At 43.2% G+C, this 24920-nt stretch overlaps 1 protein-coding gene across 2 annotated transcripts in view; it reads left to right on the forward strand.

Annotated features, from left to right (window-relative positions):
* Positions 1–2440: 2440 nt before the first annotated feature.
* Positions 2441–24920, forward strand: part of ACVR1 (activin A receptor type 1) — a 130793-nt gene continuing 108313 nt past the window's right edge. The window contains exon 1 of one of the 2 annotated variants that reach the window (XM_025276330.3): positions 2441–2567. The gene's annotated coding sequence lies outside the window, so the exon portion shown is untranslated. The remainder of the gene's footprint in view (positions 2568–24920) is intronic. The other variant, XM_025276337.3, reaches the window with a different exon arrangement.

The raw sequence follows: 24920 nt of genomic DNA on the forward strand, positions 1-24920 counted from the left end.
GATGTCTACAGCACCAACACTGAGAAACCCTGGATTAAGACATCCAAGCCAAACGACTGTATCTGGACTGTATCCTTGTGTTAGTGGGGCTTGTTTGAAGGGCTGTATCCTTGTGTATCCTCTTTTTATACACACACACACACACACACACACACACATACTCAATCAACCTATCTATGTTACAAGGCCACAAATAACTACCCAGAATCCTCCCAGAGAGTCTCCTGGAATACAATTTAGTTTACATGAAGGTTAAGTTAGAAGGTTCTGCATTGAGCCAGCCATACAAAAACACCACTATGAAGGAAGAGATAAAAGGAACAGTTAAGATCATAATAGGATTCATTAATTGACTTATTCAGCAAACCTTTATTGAGTACTCACATGTGCCAGTCTGATAGGCATGATGATACACTGTGAGCACAACCAAGCCTGGTCCCTGCCCTTATGGGCCGAGCCACCAGGGAAGCCCCTTACAGCCTACCACATACTATAAAGAAGGTTACCTGAAGAGGTTAGTAACATGAGGACTCCCTAAACGGACCCGACTGAGAAATATTTACACAGAAGCTTGAGAAGCTCCCACATGTGTGTAATCTCATTTGAATCGTGCAACAAACCTCCTGAGACAGGTTGTACTCCCTTCTTAGAGAGGGTAAAAATGTGCCCAAGGTCACAAAGGTCTTAAGTGGCAGGGATGATGCTTCAGCCAAAAGACACTGACGTCTCTGCCACACTGTTCTACAGAGGGAGATGGGTACATACAGGCACACATGCTTGATTGACCTGGAGTTTCCTCTCCAAATTCCCACCAATCATACAGGTACAAAGCCCTTCTCCTTCTGCATCTTCTTGCTTATATTATACCTGGGGATTCTTTTCTAGGGGTTTCATGTATATTTGCCTTGTGTTTCTAATTAGATTGTAAACTCCTGACCCGCAGGGACCAGATCATCCATTTTCTTTGCAACCTTCTGCAGTACCGCAGTCACCCAGTAATGCCTGCTGCATGAATGAACCTGTAGAGATAAAAATACTTTATGGTATTACCATTTATTGCTTTCTTGCTTTTATTTGGCTTTGTAATAGGACTACATTGTAAACTTCTGGAGGGCAGAGAAAATGGCATAGTGCTTTCCTTATACTCATCAGGCACCGTGCAAAATTTGATCCTCACATGCCTTTTTGATGCTCTGGATAATATTAGCACACTGGAGTGTTTTGTGTATCTAAGGACCGGGGTTGTCAACCTCTCTGTGTCGGGGAATGTTCCTTCCTTTCCACTGTAAGCTCCCATGGCGCCTAGGACAGGGCTAGATTACCGCAGAACACCAGCGCCCCCCCGACGCCCTGCCTCCCCCCCCCCCCCCCCGCCCCAAATGCATATTTTTATTCCTAAGGAGGCGGTCTGCGAAAATGGCAAGCTCTTGCATAACCCCAGACCTTGCAAGGAAATGAGCAAAGTGGAAGGGGATTTGAAGGCAGGTCAGAAATGGCCTGGGTGAGAATGCCGAGGCTTTTCTCTGTACATCCAGTCTAAGTAGGAGTCCAGCCGCGCGCCGCCCGCAGTCCCGGGCTGGGAGGCAGTCGGCCCGCCCGCCCCGCGCGCCCCCCGGGAGCTGTCCAGACGGCTCCGCCCGCGCCTACCTGGGCACTCACCCCGCCGCGCGGCCTCTCCGCCTCCCACCCCGGCCGCAGGAGCCCGTTTTGGGCCTGCCCCGCCGCCTCCCCGCCTCCGAAGAGCCCCGCAGGCGGCGCGCTCGCAGCCTCCTCCGGGCCGGCCAGACAGCCAGGGGCGCGCCAGGGGCGGCTCGGCCAGGCTCGGCGGGGCTCGGCGGGCTCGCCCCCGGCCGGGCGCCTGCAGGGGGCGCGGGGACGGCCCCGCCCCGCCGTCTTCCCTCTCCCTCCCGGCTCCCTGGATCCGCGCCGGGAGGAAATGATGTGTTGCTGCCTGGTTAATCACAGCTCCAGACACTCATTGGCCGAGCGCTCCGCAGCCACTTCCTTCTCCTCCTCCTCCCGCTCCTCCCGCTCCGGCTCCGGCTCTTTGCAGCCGCCGCCGCCGCAGCCTACCCCTCGGCGCTGGGGGAACTTTTCTACTCTCAGTGACCGTCCCCCCGCGACTGCCCCTCGGGCCAGCCCCCATCCGGCCCGCCCCGCCCGCGGCCGTCCTCCCAGCCCGTGCCGCGGCGCCTCGGGAAGTTTATTCCGCCCGCCCTCCTCCCTTTCCTTCTCCTCCGCCTCCTCTTCACCCCGCCTCCCCTCCCTCCCCCGGCTCTTTCCCCGGGGTGGCTGCCGCTGCCGCCGCCGCCGCCGCCGCTGCTGCCAGGCTGCTCTTCGGCCAGCCGCACCGGCCCCAGGGCTGGAAAGCACCCGGCCCCCCGCACCCGCCCGCCGCCGCCGCCGCCGCTGCCGCTCGGGGACGGCCGCCGGCCCTCAGCCCCGCGGAGTTCCGGGCTCCCTCGCCGGCTGCACCGCCCCGCCCCGCCCCGCGCCGACCTGCAGCGCCCGGCTGGCTAGCACTCCGCCTCCCCCCGGCTCAGCCCCCCGCAGCCGCCGGACAAGAGGTGAGGGCAGGTCGCCCGCCGCGCCAGCCGGAGCCCGGGGGACCGAGGGAGGGGAGAACCTACCGGGAAAAGGGGCAGGAATTGGGGGTGGGAGGGTGGGCGTCTGCGGTGCCTCCCCCTCGCTTTCATTCCTTTCTCCCCCCAAGCCGATTCACTCTCGGTGGGGGAAGCAGCCGCGGAACAAAACTGTCTTGCTGTGGGCCTGAACTGCTGGTGGGATGTGGGAGAGGGCAGAGGCATGGAGTGGGGTGGTCTCGGGTTTGCAGTGTGTGTGCCCGTAGTGAACTCCTTCAGGGTGTGCGCCTCTGACTTGTAAATCGATCTGGCCGCCTGACCACGGGGCTCACCTTCCCAGCTGAGCTTGGTAGAGAGTCAAGGGATGGGCAAATCACCCCCACCCTCAAAATATCCGTCTCTTCCAAGAGGAATTTTCTGCTGGAGAGACAGCCAATAAACTCTGCTCAACGCCCTCCCTCCCTCCCTCCGTTCTTCCGAGCTGCAGTTTCAAAAAGCTTCAAAGCCAGGAATGTGGGATTCATCTTCCGATCCCCAGAAGGCAAATGTGGTTACAGATGTTGCACGGTACTTTGCCAAGTTTAAAACCCTTCCTTCAACACTGTAACCAAAACAGTGAGGCTGGAGCCGTGGGTGCTCTGGGGAGAGAGGTGGGCCTCTGCCGTGCTGGAAGCACTCCCGTCGGGTTCTAGACTGTTTCAGCTCTGTCCAGTTTGTGCTAGATAGGTCTCCCAGTCTTCCCCGACCCTCCCCCCCTCCATCCCCCGCCTTCTTTCCCTCTGGAGTTTTGAACGCTCCTTGCATGGGAGAGAAGCTGTAGAAGAAGCTCCTTAGGGAAGAAAACATTCCACTTAGTAGCAGAAGAAAAGTCTTGGTTAAAAAGTTGTGCTTACTGTGGCTTTGGCAGAGAGGTAGGAAAGTAATTCAATGGATTTGTTAATTTCATTGGGCTTTCTTTCTTTTTTGAAGTGTATGTGATGGGAGTTAGATCGTGAGAGAAAGGACTGATCTCATCCGCATTTTGTATATTTTTGAAAAGAGGCCTGGCATTTAAACACAGACTAGCCCAGTGGTTTTAAAGAATCCTGTTCCAGAGATGCAGACTGCTCTGACAGCCCAAGGAAAGTCGGTGGCAAAAAATAGACACCACCTCCCCTTTCCCCCCAAAAAATTCTTCCTGGAAAGGTGGTGGTAAGAAATTTCAAGAGATGGGCTGATCCAAGTGGCGGGCCTTAAATGGAAACACTATAGTATGTCCTGGCACTTGTCTCTGGAGGTGGGTGGCTGGCTGGGGGCCCGGGCTCTGGCAGCCAGCAGACGCTAGACTTGTGCTGACCTCAGACACTGGCCTCGCCCTCCAGTTTTACAGTATGCTTGAGTGTGAAACATGGATCTTCCCCATTTTACTGATGGGGACTCAGGGGTCGTTCGGGAGGTTATCTTAGGCCTAGACAGGATTTGGATCACCTGGCTTCTGAGACCAAACCACTTTTTTTTCGTAATTCAGTTGTTTTTGTTTTCTATACTGGAATTAAAAAACAGAAGTCTTTTGAGGCTGAGATGCGTAGTCCTTAGGTTGATGGAATTGTGTGTTGGATAATCACATTTCTACCATCAGCCCTTGTGAAGATACTCAAAGGTGGTTAATGATGTTGAAATAAATTCTGGACAGATGAAAAAACAAAGGCCAGGATGGGTTCATTCTCTTCAGTATGGGTGAGATTTACATGAAGTGGAGAGAGTAGTTTTAGATAAAACTTGATATAGGTAGTAGTTTTACAGCTTTTGTACCCTGGAACAGAGTGATCATTTGAATACGAATAAGTTTCTTGTTACCTCTGAGTAACTTAAAAGGATACTAAGGATGATGGAGGGTAAAGATGGAGGAGTATGCCCTGTTCCGGAATGTGACGAATTAACTTCAGATGTGAGGAATTTAATTCTGTTAATAGTACTGATTGTTTTTCTAAGTAGTGATTTGCCAAATTTGTGCACCTGTCCGTGGAATGGAAAACAGTGACTGAATCAGTAAAGAGAGGCTATGCCTAGTTTACTCTAGATTACACAGAACTAGTCCTGTGATGATTGTAATAGGCTTCTAGGTAAGGTTGGATTAAGTAGTCTAGCCTTCTCCGGGAGGAAGGGCCGGGGCAGAAGTGGATTTGAAAAATGATCCTGCTATTCAAGGTCGCAAGGTGGAGATGGAATCAATGAGGGTATACTATAATTTTAGGCAAACAAGAGCTGGGGCTAGAAATTGTCCTCTGTGACTGTTCTGCTATTGGATCCCTGCCTCTTGATTTATTTTTACATGTTAGAAATTAGGGAAATATAAACTATTGGTGGTGGCAAAATCCTTTGATATGTTTTGAGTGAATTTAATGACAGATATGATGATTTGGGGAGGAGGGGACTGGATGTGTGCCAGGCAGTGGGCTCAGATCTTTACACACACTTTTTCATTATATTTTCACAACAACCATATGTTTTATTATTATTATTCCATTCCGTTACAATAAAGAATTGTGGCTTGGCAAAACTGAGTTGCCCTAAGCTGTAGAGCTCATCAAGGGTGGAGTAAGGATTTGAACCAGGAGTTTGTGGGATGCTGGAACCCATGTTCTCGGCTGTTTTTGCCAGTGTTTGCCAAATTTAATTCATTTGTACACTATCGTCATGAGTTTACCATAATTAAGTCTGTCTCACTTAGTCTGTTAGTATTTCTCTTTAAAGCAGCAGTTTACCTAAAAAAAAAAAAGCCTTAAAGACACCGCTTTTTAAGAAGAAACAGTATATCACTGCTGTATTTGGAAAGCCAACTCACTTATAATGATTAGGAGATAATCCTAAAGATGCATTGACACTTAGATTGAAACTCATGTTCTGGATAATGAATTCCTGGGTGTGTGGGGTGTGTGTGCACGCGCGCGTGTGTGGGGGGTGTGTGTGTGTGTGTGTGTTTGCACGCGCTGCAGGCACCTGGGGATATGGGTGGGATGGAGGAGGTAGGTAGATGATACAGTGTTGGTTGATATTCTGGTTTTTGATTGAGTGATGGGTTCATGGGTGCTGATTTTATTTTTAGACCTTATAACCTACATACAGGATATATACTTTTTTGAAAAAGATTAAGAAAATTAAACACCTGACTATTAACATAATGATTACTTGGGGAATATTTCCCTGTACTGTATAGACTTAGCTTGGTGCCTGTGTGAAGTAGGCATGCCAGAACTGTTGGCTGATTGACGAGAACCCAAGTGATAATTTTAAAGCATACCCAAATAAGATTGTTGTCATACCCAAGTAAGATTGAGGTGAGCCCCTCTGCCCACCCCCCGCCCATTTTCTCCTGCTTCCACTCTCATTTCCAGTATTGTGACTAAAAGAAGAGCACAGGCTGCTGTGCGGTTTCTCCTGACTGCGGTCATGGGAGAGATGGGCTGGGCTGAGGCTGGCACTTCTCAGTATCACCTTGTCTTATACATCTCGTGCTCAGGACGGGGCAAAGAATACTGTCAAGAAGTGTTAAAACGCTTTCGTTTTTTTAACCCGGTGGTAAGTGTGACCATTCAGACTGGGGAGTTGGTATTTAAGTTAAATCAGTGCCTGGTTAAAATGTTCACGGCCTTAAACTGGTGAGGCTGGGAAATAAAGCTGTCAAGAGATTTTAATTGGAGTCCACATAGTCTCCTGTTTTATTTTCCCAAGCAAATATTGGGCACTGTGGCTTTATTCCTGGAAATGAGGATTGAATTGGGTTTCCTGGTACAAAATGCCTTCTTTGATCTCTTGGAGTGAAAACTTGCTGTTTCTTTCTGCAGCCAACTCCAGCTCTTAGAAGAACCAAATGGAAGATTTACCTCTTCTCTTTTAGTCCTTAGCCATAGAGTGCCCTAGCTTGCCATGCTACTTGAAGAATCAGAAGTTCTAAATCGGGATTTGTCTGTTGGGAAGACCACTTATGGAAGAGCTTCCTCACGTGGGCATGACTGGCACATCACAGCATTTGGTTCAGATAGAAGGTAGTTTTACTTGAACTTATGCTCACAAAATCATTAAGAGGCCCAGCAGCTTCCTTTTTGAAGTTGAAATGAATGTATTTCCCTCTACCCCAATATGCAAACCAGCTGCACGACTGATCAATGTTCTTGTGCTCTTCTGTGTGTCTCTGGAAATCTGGGCTTGTTTATGTGTCTAAAGACTCTTCTGTGATCATGAGAGCTTTGTTTTCCAGAGCCACCACTTCTCAGTTGTTTGATTTTTGGGTTTGAGTCTCTGACCAACATTCCACTTTGCCCATTGGAGTTGCTTCACTGTTTGCTCTGGGTATTTGACCTTTATTTCTGTGACTGGGAAAGTGACTTTAAATTTTAGCCTTTGCAGATTTTGTGGAAGTTCATGCAGCAGGTGAAGTTTGTGTTTTGGAGGATGGACTAGGTCAGAGGGACCTATTTAGCACAGATGTCCTGATGGGTTTGTAGGAGTTCAGCTCTCTTGATCATAAGGCTAAGTCTTGGCTGTTTTGTCCTTCTTTTCCACACTTTTGGGGAGAACCAAATCCTTTAGGGCTCTGAGTGCTTTCATTGCAAGCATGTGCTTCCTGGATTTTACCTTTTGACATTCTTCTAGTGTTTGGCCATCTTCAGTACTCATGCTGGGATTTGACTGATCTCTTTGGGAGCAAGGACTTGAGGTTATTCATTTCTCTATTTTTAAAATTCTGAAGAATTCAGTTTCCGTCACTGAAAACTTTTCAAATCCTCTTAATGGGCTCCATGTGTCTTATTCATCTTTTGTGTATCTCTTGCACCTTATATAATACCTGGCCCAGACCACACAGTCAGTAAATCATTTTTTAATTACTAAGAGAATGAGTGGATGGTTCATTCGTGAGGGGCAAAATAACCCAGTACTCTGGACAATCAGGGAGGTGGTCTCAAGAGATGATGATGCCAGACACAGGTCCTTAAATGTGAGTTTGGGAGCTGGGGACAAAAGACACTCTTTAAGTAGAAGGAACTATTGTTTATATCCCTTTATTATGTATAGTATTATAACTTGTACTTAGTGATCTCAAAAGACATCTATTCTTTTCAATATATGTTTCCTTTTGGGATTGTTTTTGAATTTCAGGATGACACTTCTTTTGAGGGAAAAATATCTCAACTTTTCCTACCCTGCAGAGCTAGGACTCCTGAAGTACTGTGTATGTGTGGGGCGGTGGGGAGTGGGGCTGGTGCTCAAACATTGGTGAATTGACTCCTTGACACTGACTTTCTCCTGTTGCATTTGTTCTCAAACAGTGGACAGTGAAAATAGTGTGGCAGGCAGTACTCGTGTGAGAGGTGGATGGTGGATGACCTCTTGGGTAAATGGATGGAATCCAAAGTAAACTCCTCTTTCAGTAGGTTTTTAAGGGCTGCTTTGAGTGGGTATCCCACGTAGACCTTTTCCACTTGAATGCTTGATGGCAGGGTGCCTTACTCATTTGTGAAAGCCAAATAGGCCTTGATGGCCACCATGCAGTATTGAGACCATTGAAAATAAGACTGCTGTAGTTTTTGTTTCCTTTTTTTTTTTTTTTTTTTTTTAAGGTAGTTACGGAAGAATTATTGACTGAACTAAAAAGTAACCTTGAGTTTGATGAGAAATGTGCAGAGGGGATAAAGGAAGATAGGGGTGATCTTGGACAAAGCTAAATGTTAGATGTAGGGTGATACTTGGAGTTTGGAGAGCAGGGACTGAGGAAAACATAAGAAGTTGAGCAAAACTATTTTTGGACTAGAGGAGCTAGGCTGAGGAGGTATCTTAAACCAAATTCTGAACCTTCACTATTGAAGACTGATGAGTGATGTTACACTCTGGGTGAAAATTGACTGTGCTTGCTCACTCTCTTTAAGTGATAGTTTAATGCTTATAGGCAAATATCACTAAGAGAGCTAGAGCTTTTGAGCTTGTAACTTGATGTCAGGAACTTAAACAAGATAGAAATATATGGAGGGACCACTACAATATTGTAAAGTAATTAGCCTCCAATTAAAATAAATTAATATAAAAAAATAAATACTGTCATGTTACCTTTCTCACACATTTCCTAACAGAATGCTTTGTATGCATATAGTTGCTCAATAAATGTGTTGATAATTTGCATCAGTCTTAAAAAATACAGACTACTGAGTAAATTAAGCAACCAGCCTAACAACAACAACAACAAAGAAATATATGGAGGGAAGAAAAAGTGAAGGTGGTTTTCTAAAGTGACCGTTACTTCCCTTTCTGGGAATAGGAAATGGTAAGGGAAAAATATGCCAAATGATAATTTTTAATATGCTTTTTTGAACCTGAAGAACTGAACTATTGTGCACAACAGGTTTCAAGAACAGACATTCTCTTATTTTATGAATATAGTAAAAAATGGAAAATCTTAGTCCCCAGAGATTATATAAACACGCACGTTCTATTTCAATGTTTGTAAAACATTTTTGACTCTTGGTAATTCATTTTACATCATGACCAAGTACATACACGCGCATACACGTGCATATTAAAGATAAAGCTGAATTACATATTTTACAGAACAATGTTGCAGTGCCTTCTAATTTCTAATTCAATTTTTGCTACAAAATATTCTGGTCTCTATATAGTAAATTGATTTCACAACTTGCTAATGGGTTCTAACCAGCAGCTTGAAAAAACCTGTTCTAGGTATTGTGAAAATCAGCCGTAATTCGTTTATTGAATATTTGCTAATCTGGGTGAGAATTTTGTTTTTCTTCTTGTATGAGCCTTAGTCATTCTACAGATGACCCACACTTTGCTCCCCCACCTTCCCCCCCCACCCCGATCCTGTTGTTCTTTTCTCTGTGTAGGGGTCTTTGATTGTTCTTCCAGATCAGGTTAAAGTGACTACTATGGATTTTGGACCAGCTTCAAGAGTGCATCATTATCTTGATCCTAACCAACATCGAAGGTGGGGCTAATTGATTTAAACTGGTGGCAGGAGCCATTTAGCTCCCTGTTTATTTAGATTATATTTGAATGAAAAGGTGACTTTTCAGTAATAAGGGGACAGCAGGTAACATGCCCCAGAAGGATGAGAGAGAGGTGGGGAAGGTGACCCTGTACATTTATTGTTTAGAAATGCAACATGGGATTAATAGGGGACAGCTCTTTGCATTAAAAGATGTAAGTAAGAGCATAAATCCCATGGCAGCAACCATCGTTGTTGTCATTGTCCTTATCATTAACATTTCCTTGCCTTGCTGCTGCTGCCGCTTTGTCTTTTCCCCCTTCTTTGTTCTTCATTTATTAAACATTTATCAAGTTCAGTAAAAAACCAAGTTGATCTCAAGGGGCACATGAGTAAAGGTTTGAAGAATTGCACATGTAACTATAAAGGGCAGAACTCCCAAGTATTTTGGTCACAAGATACAGAGGGATAAGGATAGACCAACTCCTTTGAGGAAGTAGCTGTTTAGCTGGCCTTGGAAAGAGGTACCATTTTGATGCTATCATTTGGAGAGGTATCTCTTATGTATATGTGTAGGTTACGGAACAGGCAACATTCCCAAAGCAGGGAATGGGGCAAGTAAATATGAGGTAGCTGGCTTTTGTTTAAGAGCCTAGTTGGAAAACACAGAACTGTACATATTTTTAATCACTGGAATCAGACTCAGTGCCTTGAGGTATAGCTTCTTGGAGAGGCATTAAGACCTGAGACATTGCAAAGGAACAGCAGACTCTTGTCTTCCAGTTTGCACTAATTTCAGGGCCAAAGTGTCCTGAGTAGAATGGCCAGTGTTATTTAAATGATTATATTGCATACCCTGCCCCTCTCCCACTTTTTTTTTTTTTTTTTTTTTGGCTAAGCAAATATGGAAATTAATAAAGTTAAAAAGCTGTTTGCAATGTGACTGGAGTACCTGAAGGTCAGCACTTTAGAAGAAAATTTAGACTGAGAGTCAAATTATGGTTTACTTTGAATGCCAGGCTGAAGGTTTTAGACTTAATTTTTAGAGAGCATCAATAACATAGTAGTAGCTGTGAAGGAGGCCCTGATCAGGCTCTTTATTTGCATTCTCTCATTCAAGGATCACACAACTCCATGCGGTTAGTTCATCTTATTATCCTCATTCTACAGAAAGAGAAACTGAGACTTAGAGGGGTGACGGAAGAAGACTGAGGTCCCACGTCTGAGCTTTAATCCAAACTATGCATCCCCACGTCGTCATGCTGTAGAGCAGAGCTTGAAAACTGAAGGTTTCTGGGCTGAATCCACCTTGCAGTTTTGTCCTGCTTGATATTGCATTCAAAACATTTTTTTCAAATGGTTGCCAACATTTAAATAGGGGGAAATTTCGCACAAAAAAGTCCAAATTTCCACCTACTCCTGCGGAATTGCAAGCTCTGGCAGCAGCAGGCCTCTATTCCTGCAGGAAACCTGTGATCGTGTCTGTCTGAGGGGATGTGTTTGCTGTGTTCGCCAGAGGCCTGGCTCCTCCTGTTTTTCCCCCAGGTACTGAGGCCCAGCCTCAGTTGCTATTTATTGTTTATTTCTTCAGACTCCTAACCAGCCTTACTGCAGTCTGCTAACTGCATTGTCCCTGTAGGCATGAGTGTGAGACCCTGTCATATAGCCTTCTGTGGGTGATCAGTCTAGTGATGAGGGTAGATGGCCAGAATCTAAGAAGAAATGAAAGTAGGATTATGGTTTTGACTTTGGGCTGGAGAAGCCATAGATTAATTAAATCATTTTTGTGAAGAGAGGGAGGGATGGGTAGTGGGCAAGCATATCTAACTTTTGGAACACCAGTAACTAGGAGAATGGTGTTGATCTTAAAGCAGAAGGTTAGTAAGAGGACCTGGTTTGAGATGGGGTGTGGTATTGGCATGGAGGTTCTGGTGGGACATGGATACAGAAGAGGGCTTGTTTGAGTCTAGGGAGGAGTTGGAAATACGATACTGGAACCTTAGAAATAAGGACTTGAAGCTGTGGGAAACGATGGAAGTGCCTTTTGGAAATGGGAAAACATGGGCTAAGATCTGAATGATAAATGAAGAAGCTACAAACAGTTCAAAGTCTCTTATTGACTTTTTTTTGGGTCAAGTGCACCCTGTCTTGCAAATAAACCAAATGTTTATCCAAACAAGGGAGTACAATAACAGTCTTCAGCTTTTGGACATGGGAACTGATGAACATCTGCTCATACAATCAAAGGCAGATATACTTTTTGATTAGTGACACCTTTAACTTACGTTTATGCCTATTTTGCTAAGCCTTATTTAGCTGAAAAGAATTCAAGCAATGATTTTTTTTTTTTAATTGTATCACCGATGCCCTGAGATTGGGGGAAAAAGTCAAAAGAGAATGGTTCAGTTTGGGATTTATTCTTGCCTTTATCCAGTTTAGAATGGAATGTCCTTTTCAAATTCAGAGGCATTTTTTCCCCTTATCTTGGCTTGTTTGTTTAGGATTCCCTCCAACTCATTGTTACTTAATCAGCTACATCCACCTCAGCTACTCTCCTTCTCCCCTGGTTCCCTTTTAATCCTTAAAAGTTCTGTTGTTCTAGGACATTCTAAGCAAGGTTGAGTGATCTTTTTCAGGTGTGGGTATTGAACATGGAAATCTTCCAGGAGAGCCTTTCTTTTGTTCTCAGAAAGATTTTTGTCTTGGCTATTTCAGTCTCCATTTTGGGCCATCTTACTCTTTATTTATTTTTTCTCAAATTGGAGTTTTATTTCTAATACATACATAGATTTATTTCATTACATGTATATGTTAATATGAGTTCTTACAATTTTTTTTCTGGTGTCCCACCAGAACCTCAAAAATAAATTTTTCTTCCTTGCCAGTCCAGTGGTTAAGACTCTGTGCTTCCACTGCAAGGGGCACAGGTTCAATCCTGGGTCCTGGCCACCCCCCCCAAATCATTTTTATTCATTATAGTATTTTATGTTTTAGAAACCAATTTTGTGTTATGGTGCATGTGCTCACGGCAAGACTTGAAGTATGGGAAGGACATACAGTGGAAGGTACCTTGTTCTTCAGCCTTCTGCTTTCCCTTTCTGGAGAAAAACCATGATTAAAACTAACTGTGTATCCTTCCAGTGATAGTCTCTACATTTACAAACTGATGTGTTTTTCCTATATCGTAAGTGTTTCATATTGTGCACATTTCAATTCTATACCTGACTTTTTTCTTTTAACTTACCTCGGCAATGTTCTGCTATCAGTACCATCCAGTCTCCTCATTCTTTTGAAAGGTACTTCATTGTGTGGCTGTATCATAATGCATTCAGCCAGTCTTTCACTTGTTATTTTAGGTAACATTATGTGTTACAATGTTGCAGTGACTATCTTTACATTTACTACTATATCTACATATTGATTTATATATAGATGGATATGTAGATCTGAAACCGTGTAACTCAGATCCATCTGTCTATCTCTTGGATGCGCTCTGTGTGTGTTGTGCTAAGTGGCGTCAGTCGTGTCCGATTCTTTGTGTCCCTATGGACTGTACCCCACCAGGCTCCTCTATCCGTGGCATTCTCCAGGCAAGAATATTGCAATGGATTGCCATGCCCTCCTCCAGGAGATCTTCCCCACCCAGGGATCGAACCCATGTCGTGTATCTCTCCTGCTTTGACAGGTGGGTTCTTTACCTCTAGAGCCCCCTGGGAAGCCCTATCTCCTGTATATCTGGGGGTCAATATCTAGAATTGGAGTTGCTCAATTAAAGGATATTTACATTTGAATTTACAGTTTAGGTTGAAGCACAATGGCATAGTGGAAATGAGAAAGTAACCCATAAGACTCAAGCACTAGTCTATTCTCTGGTGTAAACCAGTGATACGGTTCCCAAAAGTCACTGTATCAACCTTTTTCTTTGTGGCACTTTTCTCTCCTCATCTGTCAGGAAGGGCACAGACTCAGCTATTTCTGAAGTTTAATAATTTGCTGATTCTCTTCCAGTTGTCTTCTGTTTTGGCTGTTCCAGTAAATGGAGCTGATGGAGCCTTTCCCCTCTATATAATTTTGAGTCTGTAAAGAATCCTGGGCTTTGGGAGCCTTACTAACCACAGCTTTACTTTGATTGTTTTAAAGCACTGTATCTGGTTTGTGCTTTATGTTAAAAGCAGAGCTTACGTGGTTGGTTGTCTCTCTCTCTTTTTCTCTGAAATACGGTGAGTGATAAGTAGGCCTTTAGTGACAAAGAAACTCATATAGTCAGCTTTTTATTATTGATCAAGAATAGAGCCAATGGATTTTTAGACTTAGGGAAAAATGTTTTATTTTTGTAATAGCATTTTTAAAAAAGCAATGGGTCTATGATAGACAATCTTTAAGAAACAGAAAAATTTTATGGAACAGGCCAGAGCGGACTGCTTTAACTCTTTCAAAGTATTTTATAGTATGAAGAAAGTAAAAGAGGGGATTGTTTAAAATTTTGAGATATTTAGCTGGTATAGTTTAATAAGATGATTGGATTTCTTGGTGGTTACCAAATTAGATGTACTTAAAAATTCAAAACCAAGTAAATAAAATGTAATATAAAATTCATGTTTATTCCCTGTACTTCAGTAGTTTTTTGGAATTGGCTCCCCTAAAATTAAGCAACATGCTTGGATTATTTCACTTGAAAGACTTGGAAATTTTGGGCTGCTAATATAAATGTAATTATTCTGGAAAAGATTTTGAGCCCCTGGTTACTCATCAAAAAAAAAAAAAAATCACTTACTAAAGCTCTTTGAGTATACAAATTTATTCAAGTCTCTGTAAAATAGTTAAAAAAATAAGAAAATAATCTAAATGTTCTACAGAACCTATAAAGGTTAGGTATATATACACAGAAACTATACATGTGTATATGCATACACACACATTATGAATAACATGGAAATTATGTATGATCATGAAATATTAGGTGAATTTCCAGGGACAGATCTCACCTTAAAAGCTACCCTCTCAAAGAGACTTTTCTTGGCTATTCCATGTAGTTAGTGCTTCCTTTTCTGTGTCTTGCATGTACTACTATATATATAATATGTGTATGTATACATATACATATGTATGTATGCATATGTAATGCACAGCATATATATCGTATATATATAATCAGTATATCTGTGGTTAAATACCAAGAGCAGGAACTGTGTCTGTCTGGTAATCCCTGTGTACATGTATCCTGTCCCTAGTACAGTGTATTGCCTTATCCATTGTAGGCATGAAGAAAATTTTGGAATAAATAGATTGGCCATGGAGGTTATACAAAACAACATCGAGTAGAAAAAGCAGGACACTATAAAACAGTGTAATTCCATAAACATAAAGCATAGTACAATTCAGGTTTGTAGTTGTATACTAGATGGACATAGAAAAAAAAAGGCTAGTAGGAAATAAACTGGAATGTTAAGAATTATTATCTCTGGGCTGTGTGGGTCGTGCATAATTTTGAAGAGGAAATTTTTAGATGCAGACGGGTAAAGTAAATAATGGAAGATTTTGCACCTCGATAATATATTTTACCCTTTGCGTGTTAAAGGTGGTCACCTTACCTAAAATGATATATTACAATACTGTGGCCTTTTCTCCTCTTGAGTAAAATGTACTCCATCTCGGTAGTGTGACAGGTTTTATATCTACTTTAGAATTAAATTATGATCTGAGAGTTGCAGTTTTAAGTAACTGGTTTTAATTTCATATCAGTTGAAGTAAAAAGGTATTGAAAGTATATTAGATCTGGTACAAGTGTCTAATTATAATTATTGACACATTTTCAACTGCTCTCTTAAGTGTGATACATTGCCCATGATTTTGACAGCTGTGACTACATTAAACCTGCTGGAGTAGTCTTTTTACAAAGGTTTGTTTAAACTTAGAATTGTCGAAAGGATTCTCCGTAGAGTGGATGAATGCACATTTAGAGGTCAGTGGTGTTTCATTTCCCATGATGCCTAGCGATTTTAGTCTGTTAAATGTTAATCAGAAGATTTTCTGGATTTCGTTTCAAGAAAATTGGGAATTTTATTGTTTTGTATCCTATAACAAATAGGCGATGATAATCCATTGTGATTTGATTCTGCAATGATAGCATAAATTCTGCTTGTTTCTCCTGCTGAAGATCCTCAACCACAAAACTTGAAGCCTAAAATTTGATTCTGCTAACAACCTTATTTTTAAAAAGTCTTCCCTGGACCAAGATCATGCATCTCTTTTATTGTGTAACCACTCCTTCCTTCTACATAGATTTGTTGACTGGCTACTTTGTGCCAGGCGCTGAGCATGTAGAGACAGACAGGCTGTTAGAGAGCTCAGCTTGGGAGAGACAGAAATATGGTCAAGCTATAACAGTGTAGCACCAGAACGGAGCTGTAAGCATAAAGTTGGGATGTGTGGTTCTGTTTGAAAGGGCAGCACGGTCATCTTCTCAGGACAGTGATGTTCTCAAGCATCTTAAAAGATGGGTGGGAAGGCATCAGGTGGGAAAAGGGCTTTTGAGGCACAGAGGCTTGTAGGAAAGACAGCATCCTTTAGAGCTGAGAGTGACCAGAGTCCTACTGCTTAAGTGTGGTCCTTGGATTAGCAGTTCAGTTTAGTTCAGTCATTTCTGACTCTTTGTGACCCCATGAACTACAGCATGCCAGACTTACCTGTCCATCACCAACTTCCGGAGCTTGCTCAAGCTCATGTCCATCGAGTTGGTGATGCCATCCAACGAGTCGGATTAGTAGCAGTGGCATCATTTGGGAGTTAGCATCACTAAAATTGCAGTCTCAGGCCCACCCCAGTACTACTGAATCAGAATCAGCGTTGCAGCACTATCTCCAGGTGATTTGAATGCTTCTAAAAATTTGTAAAACAGTAGAACACAGAAAGGGATAAAAGATGGGAGAGCTAGAAAAGGAGACAGATTTTTTTTTTTTTCCAAAGTTTTGACCGAACCTTGCAGCATGTGAGATCTTAGTTCCCAGACCAGGGATCGAACCTATGCCTCCTGCAGTGTAAATGGAGAGTCTCAATCACTGCACTATCAAGGAAATCCCTTGGGCTTTTTTTTTTTTTTTTTTTCCTAAACAGGAGGTTGATCATGAAAGAAGTGACATCATGAGATTTACTTTTTCCCAAAATTGCCTGGAGGTACAAGTGAGGCAACATTTAACAAAAAGTTTCTTGAATCCTCAGTCATACAGGGCTCCCCAGCAAAGGCTGTCATACGAGCTTGAGAAATGCAGGCTATGTCCTTCTGTCAGACAGTGTAAGTGACTAGAGTATGTTGGAAGTTTTGGGAAGCTGGCAATGAGGAAAACCATTAACTTAATCATCTATCCTGGGATATCCCTGGGGTCTTTCCAGTTTATTCCACAGTGGAACCCTTTATGGCTGCACAGCTGTTCACACCCCAGGGAGAGGGGATAGTATTTTGCTGAACACATTTTGGGAAAGACTAGCACTCATTCCCAAATTTCAGACACTGCCTCATCTGACGAGTAGGGTCACCCACTGTCCTGATTTGCCTGTGATGAAGAGCTATGCCAGGATCTTCAGTGCTAGAGCCTTGGACAAACCAGGGTGAGTTGAGCACCCTTCCTATCTGTTTACCATACCTTTGACTAACTCATTTTTTAAAAATGGTCTCAAGCCTTTTCCCTGAAATACTTGTTTCTCAGGCTCATTCTAATAGAGTCGTTCCCAAATTCATCTGCACATTGGAATTTCCAAACCATTTGCTCTAACCCGCCCCCTACCCCCCCCACCCCCCCACCCCCCCGCCCCACTAAGGTTGTGATTTAATTGGTCTGGGATGTACCCAGAATTTTTAAAGGTTCCCCACATTATTCTAAGGAGCATGATCATTTGTTCAAAACAACTATATTTGTGGAAATGTGGTCTCAATGTGCACCTTAATAATTTGCTATGTAATAGGAGAAACATTAACTGTTGGAGAGTGACAAAATGAAGACCCATGGAGCATTATGTTGGGGGGACCACCAGTCAAACATGTCCCAGTTTGCAGAACACTTATGTGGAGCCAGAGGGAACAGCATTCTGGTCAAGAACTGGTGACAGATGTGGCTGGAGAGGATGGTGGTGATTTCAGGGCTGCTGAGGTGGGCGAGTCACTGATCTGATCCCGGTGAGGTAGGAGGAGGAGAGTCTCAGGTCATGGCAGGAGTGGATAGATGGTGAAAGCAGAGCAGAATGGGGGGTGCGGGGAGTGCTGGACGGGGCCAGGCTCAACTTGACTAGTCCTGCCTGAGCTTCTCTGGGACATCCAGGGGGAGCTGTCAGAAGCCTTCATAGCTCAGGAGAAAAGGCTGAGCTGGATTCCAATGAGAGCCTGTGTAGGTCCAGGCATGAAGTTCAAGGTGGGGAAGCAACCTGCCTGGGGAGAAGGGCTGAGAGAGTGATCTGCCACAGGTCCATGGGATGTGTGCAGGGAGAGGGACCCTGAGTCTGGAAAGCGGAGGAGTGGGTGGGATGCCCAGGGGAGTGTCTTTTTCACCCACTTGGAGGAAGGGAAGGGGAGGGTAGTCCTGTGACCCAAACAGATAAGGGATCTCCAGGGCAGTTTGTTTTGGTAATTTAGGCTAGTCCTGTTTGTGTAAGCTTAGCATGAGCCAGGAAATGAGATTAGAGGGGTTGAGAGGGAGGAGACTTGCTCGCACAAATGACTCTAGAAGTTCTAACTGCAGAAGAAGCCTGGCATAGTATGAGGTGTTAGGGAGTAAATCTGGGTTTGTTTGAGTAGTCATCTCTGTGGTTACTCATGGAAGTTCTTTCAACAAGGAGTAACGATTACAAGGATTATTCAGATATTCACAGAAAAATTGCCAGAGTTTTCTGGGGCCCCAAAAGACTGCTTTACTTTCAAGTCATAGCCACACACCTTTTCTCCCCTTTTCTTACTGTTTGCCGGACACAACAATGCCAGATTCTGAATTTATATGTTTATAACTGTCTTTTTTTTTTTTTTTTTTTAATGGCAATGATAAGGCAGCATGTGATTAAATACTCAACCATTGGGCCTATGTAGCTTTCATTTGTGGAGCGCTTTGCAGTTTACTAAAATACCACTGCATCTTATATGAGCCTTTAGATAACCTTTGTATAGAAGGCATGGCCAAAATTAATATATTCTATTTTACAGGGGAAAAAAAAAAAGAAAATCCTGAAGTTTCCATGTGTTGAGGACTTGTCCATGATTAAAGATGGATCCAGGATGGAGTCCTGGTCTTCTGGTGCAACATTTCTTCCGTTATATTTGGGGAGGGATGGGGGTGGAAAGTGTGTCCTTTTTAAAAAAAAATTAGTTTGTAACTTCCCTGAGGATAGAGACCTTGTGTTCACTGTTGAAGTTGTTTCCCGACTCTTCCACGACTCCTCCACTCGCCGTTATGTAGGGCCCTTGGGAAGTGGTGGTGGTGAATAGAAGTTCTCTTTGGCCCAAGCAGCCCACTTTCAAGGCCTTCACATTGGTCTTAATACTACTTCTGAATGACAGAGCCCAGAAATACACCAACAGGATTGAAAGAAGGCGTCCTGGATCATACAGCTTTGAACTTTTGTCTCATTACTGGACCATGTAATTATCTTGAGACCAGCCCAATAATATTGCCTGGCATGTTTTGTAAATATTTAAAACATACACAGTTTTTGTCACTGAGTTTTGGCATTTCTTTATATAATACCAGAAGGCATCACAGTGGAAGAGGCCCAAACCTCTCTGGACTTCAAGAGGGGCCCTCCTCTGTGTATGAGATACTTTAATGAGCTGAGTGGAGGGATGTGGAGATGAATCAGCCCCTGGCACAAAGCTTGCAGCTTCACTGAAAGCTGATCTTGTTTTGTAGCTCCTACAGGTCACACAGTGGGCACTCAATAAATACTTGTTATTTTGAATCAAGGGAGATGTTATTTTGTGTTACGCATTCTCTATTTTATCACAATGGACCACTGCCAATTTTTTTTTTAATTATCTTTCCCATGAGTCATTAAAGATCTAGTGTTAGGATTTGGGGAAGGGGAATGATGATGAAAGAGAGTAAAGAAATGGAATCAGCAATTTTTAGGACAAGAAAGGAGACGTTTTGAATAAGTGGTGAAAAGTTGAAAGCAGGGAGTTAGTTGCCCAGGGGAAGTGGAAAGACATGGAGGCTGTTTTAAAAGAGCACATTGAGGGGAGATGAGGATGAGACAGGAGTCATTCGAATCTAATGACGTCTTCAAGGGGAAAACTGAAGGCCTTTTTCAACCTTAATTACAGCCACAGGATGGAAGCTTATTAGAGCACTTTTTTCCCCCTGCCTCTACGAAGGGCAAGTAGTGGATAACCCCTTTTCTAGAGTCATGTCTAAAAAATCTGCTCTTAAGATGACTTTTTGTTAGGGTGTCATGGCTTGAGGAAAAAAATATAAAAATTTGACTCCCTTGTGTGTATTTACATTAACTTTTCAGGCTACTGGTTTATTATGAAGCAAGGAACTTTTTAGTCATTGAGGAGATTTCAGTGGATGAGTTAATGTTTGGTCATCAGAAAATGTATCATTAGAGCTTGTTTCTCTTGAGAGGAGAAAAAATATGAGTCAGATGGAGCACCAAGTCATTTCTCTCACTTAATTCAGCAACTGTCCTGCTGAAGGACCATCACTTCACAAGGATAATTCAGACAGTAATGACCACCGGTGGATTTTACAGTTTATAAAGCCTTTCCCCCAAGACCACCCACAGTTCTGCTCTGATTCCTGTATTAAAAGTTGGCATTTCTGCTGAGGGAGGCTCGAGTGAGTTGTTTTTCTAAGGAGGATGCTTTAATCAGTTGATAACCCGGAATTGCCATCTGCAAGTCTGAATGAGATGTTTTATTTGGTGAGGGGTCCACCAGTTGTTCATTGGCGTTTATGAAAAATATTAAAAGGTAGTAAATGAACCCGTGACATTGGGCAGTGTGAAGTTTCTTTCACAGATAAACACTCTGCTGTGTGTTCTGTGTTTGCCAATTCTATTCGTTCTCTTCCTCTCTCTTCGCTCTTGACCCTGGAGTGATTTCTGTGTTGTGTTCCTTTTTGCTGGTGACTGAGATAATCACCAAGGCTTTGTGCATATGTCTTACTAACTAGACATATGTCCATGGGAAATGGATGTGAAATGTCGGAAGTAAAAAATGCTTCCATTGTCTTTTTCTTAAACTCTTTTATCATCTATTTGACTCATGCTTTTATCTGTGTATTTTTTGGGGGGGTGGGGGCGGATACCATCTGTGTGATACGCCTTGTACTGATATGTGTTGGTAACACAGGGACCAAAGGTGCTATTCCTGGCCTCAGGAGAATTCCCAGCTTAGTAGGGGAGACACATAAGTTAGCGGTTCAAGTACAGGCTGGCAGGTGCTGTCTGTCACAGGGGTGGGCAGAAGATGGAGCAAGTCCAGAGGGGGAACACCTAACCAGCTTAGGGAGGAGAAATTTAGAGAAGGTTCCAACTCAAAGGAGGTTATTAAGTACACACTTTAAGTAGAGGGGCTTCCTTGGTGGCTCAGTGGTAAAGAATCCACCCGCCAATGCAGGAGACACAGCTTTGGTCCCTGATTCGGGAACATCCCACATGCCATGGAGCCACTAAGCACATGGGCCACCACTATGGAGCCTTTTCTCTAGAGCCCAGGAACCACAACTACTGAAGCCCACGTACCCCAGAACCTATGCTCCAGAACCAGAGAAGCCATCACGGTAAGAACATGCCCACCATAACTAGAGAAAAGCCTGCATAGCAACGAAGGCCCAGCACAGCCACAATAAATGAGAAAATAATTTTAGAAAAAAGCTAATTACCAAAGCATTTAAAAAAAAAAAAAAGAAAAGAATAAGTGGAACTAAGCCTAACTATGTAGGGGCAGAAATATTCTAGAGTAGGGAACATGTAGTCTAAAGGTAGAAGGCATAAGGAGAGTGTGGTACATACTGGGCGTGGCAGGTAATTGAGTTTTTAACTGTAGCTTAGGGTACATGTGGGAGTTGATATGACATAAATTTGGCGAGGTGGTTGAAACCTACATTGTAAGGATTCCTTCTTCTCTGCTGGACAATTCACATCCTCCTTCCAAACTGTGCTATTAGGGAATTTTAGATAGGAAAGGATCTGATCAGATTTGGATTTTGGAACAATCACTGGTAGCAGTTCTGAGGATGACTTTTAAAAATATTATCTGACTATGCTATGGAGTCAATTGTGCGTATTTCCCCCAGATTCATATGTTGATGCTCTAACTCTCATATGTGATGGCATATGAAGATGGGGTCTTTGGGGGATGATGTTGTTCAGTCGCTAAGTTGTGTTCCAACTCTTTGTGATCCATGGACTGCACATCAGGCCTCCCTGTTCCCTACTCTGTCCTGGAGTTTGCCCAAGTTCATGTCCATTGAATCAGTGATGCCATCAAACCATCTCATCCTCTGCTGCCCTCTTCTCCTTTTGCCTTCAGTGTTTTCCAGAATCAGGGTCTCTTCCAATGAGTCAGCTCTTCGCATCAGGTGGCCTAACTATTGGAGCTCCAGCTGCCGCATCAGTCCTTCCAATGAGTACTCAGGGTTGATTTTCCTTAAGATTGATTGGTTTGATCTCCTTGCTGTCCAAGGGACTCTCAAGAGTCTTCTCCAGCACCACAATTCGAAAGTATTAATTCTTTGGCACTGTGGCTCAGATCATGAACTCCTTATTGTCCAATTCAGACTTAAATTGAAGAAAGTGGGGAAAACCACTAGACCATTCAGGTATGACCTAAATCAAATCCCTTATGATTATACAGTGGAAGTGAGAACTAGATTTGAGAGACTAGATCTGATAGAGTGCCTGATGAATGATGGACAGAGGTTCATGACATTGTACAGGAGACAGGGATCAAGACCATCCCCATGGAAAAGAAATGCAAAAAAGCAAAATGGCTGTCTGAGGATCCTTACAAATAGCTGTGAAAAGAAGAGAAGGGAAAAAGGAGAAAAGGAAAGATATAAGCATCTGAATGCAGAGTTCCAAAGAATAGCAAGGGGAGATAAAGCCTTCCTCAGCAATCAATGCAAAGAAATAGAGGAAAACAACAGAATGGGGAAAACTAGAGATCTCTTCAAGAAAATTAGAGATACCACGGGAACATTTCATGCAAAGATGGGCTCGATAAAGGACAGAAATGGTATGGACCTAACAGAAACAGAAGATATTAAGAAGAGATGGCAAGAATACACAGAAGAACTGTACAAAAAAGAGCTTCACGACCCAGATAATCACGATGGTGTGTTCACTGACCTAGAGCCAGACATCCTGGAATGTGAAGTCAAGTGGACCTTAGAAAGCATCACTACGAACAAAGCTAGTGGAGGTGATGGAATTCCAGTTGAGCTATTTCAAATCCTGAAAGATGATGCTGTGAAAGTGCTGCACTCAATATGCCAGCAAATTTGGGAAACTCAGCAGTGGCCACAGGACTGGAAAAGGTCAGTTTTCATTCCAATCCCAAAGAAAGGCAATGCCAAAGAATGCTCAAACTACCGCACAATTGCACTCATCTCACACGCTAGTAAAGTAAAGCTCAAAGTTCTCCAAGCCAGGCTTCAGCAATATGTGAACCGTGAACTTCCAGATGTTCAAGATGGTTTTAGAAAAGGCAGAGGAACCAGAGATCAAATTGCCAACATCCACTGGATCATCAAAAAAGCGAAAGAATTCCAGAAAAACATCTATTTCTGCTTTATTGACTATGCCAAGGCCTTTGACTGTGTGGATCACAATAAACTGTGGAAAATTCTGAAAAAGATGGAAATACCAGACCACCTGACCTGCCTCTTGAGAAACCTATATGCAGGTGAGGAAGCAACAGTTAGAACTGGACATGGCACAACAAACTGGTTCCAAATAGGAAAAGGTGTTCGTCAAGGCTGTATATTGTCACCCTGCTTATTTAACTTCTATGCAGAGTACATCATGAGAAATGCTGAGCTGGAAGAAGCACAAGCTGGAATCAAGATTACCAGGAGAAATAAAATAACCTCAGATATGCAGATGACACCACCCTTATGGCAGAAAGTGAAGAGGAACTCAAAAGCCTCTTGATGAAAGTGAAAGTGGAGAGTGAAAAAGTTGGCTGAAAGCGCAACATTCAGAAAACGAAGATCATGGCATCCGGTCCCACCACTTCATGGGAAATAGATGGGGAAACAGTGTCAGACTTTATTTTTCTGGGCTCCAAAATCACTACAGATGGTGACTGCAGCCATGAAATTAAAAGACGCTTACTCCTTAGAAGGAAAGTTATGACCAACCTAGAGAGCATGTTCAAAAGCAGAGACATCACTCTGCCAACAAAGGTCCATCTAGTCAAGGCTATGGTTTTTCCAGTGGTCATGTATGGATGTGAGAGTTGGACTGTGAAGAAAGCTGAGCACTGAAGAATTGATGCTTTTGAACTGTGGTGTTGGAGAAGACTCATGAGAGTCCCTTGGACTGCAAGGAGATCTAACCAATACTTTGGCCACCTCATGTGAAGAGTTGACTCATTGGAAAAGACCCTGTTGCTGGGAGGGATTGGGGGCAGGAGGAGAAGGGGACGACAGAGGATGAGATGGCTGGATGGCATCACGGACTCAATGGACGTGACTTTGAGTGAACTCTGGGCATTGGTGATGGACAGGGAGGCCTGGTGTGCTATGATTCATGGGGTCACAAAGAGTCGGACACGACTGAGCGACTGAACTAAACTGAACTGGGCTGCAGTCCATGGGTTTGCAAAGATTTGGACATGACTGAGTGACTAAGCACAGCACAGCATAACCTTTTGTATAATCCAATTCTCAAATGCATACATGACTGCTGGATGATAATTAGGGTTAAATACGATTATGAGGGTGGGGCCTTCCTGATGGAATTAGTGCCCTTGTAAGAAGCCACATCAGAGAACTTGCTGTCTCTTTGCTATAAGAGGACACAGCAAGAAGGAAACCATCTATAAGCAAGAAATAGAGTCTTCCTCAGGAACCGAATTGGCCAGCACCTTGATCTGGCACCTTGATCTTGGACTTCCCAGCCTCCAGAATTGTGAGAAAATAAATTACTGTTGTGTAAACCACCCAACATATGCCATTTTATTTTGATATTCTGAGCAGACTAATACAATCTATTTTATGTATTTGAGTAATTGTGAAACTAGAAACAGGAAGGATGATAATGATAATTCAAGAAAATAGCATTCATTTGGCTTAGTCTGTTTTGAAAAATATTTCAATGTGGAAACTATTCATGTTGACTTAAATCTAGTTTTGAGATGTTATTGTTTAAAACATCAC

The sequence above is a fragment of the Bubalus bubalis genome, chromosome 2, assembly GCF_019923935.1.
Source record: "Bubalus bubalis isolate 160015118507 breed Murrah chromosome 2, NDDB_SH_1, whole genome shotgun sequence".
Lineage (NCBI taxonomy): Eukaryota > Metazoa > Chordata > Mammalia > Artiodactyla > Bovidae > Bubalus > Bubalus bubalis.